Here is a 2,539-nt window from a genome sequence, read left to right as displayed (position 1 = left end):
AAGTATTTTGAGCATAACTTTTATTTTGGGGCCACATCTTATATTTAAAGGCATGTGATTTACTAGGGAATACTTTAGCCATGCTTAATCATAAATGCAAATAAATAAATTTCATAGACTTTGGCATTCCACTTAGTTCAAGAAGGAAAATTAGAGTACTAAGGAGTACTGCAATATTTTCAAATATATGTTGGTTATCTTGGTTATAGTGTTCATCTTTGTCTATTTTATGGAAGGAGGAGAAGGCAGACATAAAAATATATGGTCCATAGGCAATATGCATTCTTTGTTTATCATTACAGTACTAGTTAGTTACAATTTCTCAACGTTTCTTTTTTTTTTAACTAGAGACTTATTTACTAGTTTTTGCCTATGAACTATAGTAAGGGTAGGTCACATTGTTCCTCCAATCAATTCCTAATAAAATATTCCCTACTCTAAAATCTTTCTGAATTTTCAGTCTACAAATTGGCTTTTATAGCTAAATGTTATTTACACTCTAAATATATCACCAAAGAAAACTGTGTTAGCCTTCCCAACAAAATTTACTTTTTATGGTGCTCTACAGAAAGAAGGGCCTCCATAAATCCTATGGGGCCAGAGAAGACAGATATTGAGGAAACACAGTAGATTTGAAGCTTCCAGATATTTTAATTACCGAAGTGGACATGGGAATGCTAATATGTATAATGCAACATCTTTAACTTTTCCCTAAATATTCATGTTTTTATAATTGTAAAGTTCTGTATGCCACAGATTTTATGTGCACATATCTTTACACTAGCTGAAATCTAAAATTTTATTATCAAAATAAGATATACGATTAAAAAAACATTTAAAAAATGTAATAGATGCCCTGGCTGGTGTGGCTCAGTGGATTGAGCGTGGGCCTTTGAACCTAAGGATCGCAGTCTTATTCCCAGTCAGGGCACACTCCTGGGTTGGGGACCAGCAGAGGGACGCATGAGAAGCAACCATACATTGATATTTCTCTCCCTCTCTCCTTCTCTTCCCCTCTAAAGATAAAGAAATAAAATCTTAAAAAACATGTAATAGACTATTAACATAGATTGTTTTGATCACCTACCTATAAGGTTTTTGTAATACCAATTTCTTTATTTAATACCTGGTAACAATATTAAGAATTTCTATGAATTTTCACTGTCTTCTAACATCAAAGAACATGGAGTTTGAAGATATTTTACTTTATCTTCTTTTTAAAGAGTCTGATCTGAACTCAAATGTTTAAAGAACAGTGAAGTAAAAAATTCCTATTTGCTAGCCAAACACTGTATTGTAAATGACATACTGGACCCTTCATACATTAGACCATAAGTAGTAGTTTTGTGGCTATCACAGATAAAGTTTCATAACAGTACATGCACGTTCTTGACTGAGTGCTGGTCTTGTGCTTTGCTCTTTGTACTAGCAGTCCATTGATGGAGCTCCCAGGGAAGACCCTGTTCAGCAAGCCTGGACAACCTTGTATGGTACTTGCCTCACTGGCCACTATGCTTTCTCCTGAATAAGTTGAAACCTTTTTTATTTATTTATTTATTTATTTATTTATTTATTTATTTATTTAGAAACCTTTTATGTCTTAGAAGCAAACTGATGCAATTGGATTATAATGCAGGGGCAAATGCTAACACCAAAATATAAGAGTCTGTTGAGTTTTTCCCAGTAAATTGAAATGTTTATATTTATATTTGGATCAATGATCAAATGACCTGAATAATAAGAAATGAGTCTATGACACTCCTTCCTCACTGACAACCTGGGGAAACCAAATTTATACTCAGTCTATACTATTTTTATTGTGCTTCTGGAAACCTAATAGTGGAATTACTTTTCTTGCCCTGACTTGAGTACACAGACCCAGTTTCTTTTTTCCTTGCAATGCAGTGTGTGCCATTCCAAGACTGGGAAGAGGAGAAGCTGAGACATACCACACATTTCTGACTCAAATATGTATATAATATTTATATATTTATATATTCACACTGGGCTAAATGAAAAATGGGGGGATGGAGCTATTCCATTTGGAGGGGGCAAAAAGAAAGCACTCTAACGTCTACCTAATATTGTAGAAACTTAAAGTATTTGTTTGTAATGAGATGGGTAGCTATTAATAGAGTGGGTTCGATAAGATAATCTTTGTTTCAAGTAAGACATTCTTTCTGAGTCATCACTGAACAGATAAATCATCCCATAGATTCAGTACCATGATGAGTAAGTACTCATCACTATTTCTCTTAGACTGTTTTCACTCAGTACAACTATGTTATTTTTACACACTGAAAAACATCTGATCTAATATTACAAACTACCACAGGTATAAATTTTAAAGAAATGAAGTTAGACTTTAGATAAATATCTTTATAGGTATATTTCAATTGTACTTGATTAAACTCTTGGCACTGTCTTCAAATAACAAAGGCCCAGAAAATATTAGCTAGGCTAAGAAAAATGTTTTGAAATCTGAACATTTTGTAAAAAAAATTGTGTTATCTATTTTTAAAATGCAAAAGTATTCTAG

Source organism: Artibeus jamaicensis, unplaced genomic scaffold (genome assembly GCF_021234435.1).
Source record: "Artibeus jamaicensis isolate MK-2021 breed Jamaican fruit bat unplaced genomic scaffold, CSHL_Jam_final contig_388, whole genome shotgun sequence".
Classification (NCBI taxonomy): Eukaryota; Metazoa; Chordata; class Mammalia; order Chiroptera; family Phyllostomidae; genus Artibeus; species Artibeus jamaicensis.
The sequence above is the reverse complement of the archived record's forward strand: the minus strand, read 5'-3'. Positions refer to the sequence as shown.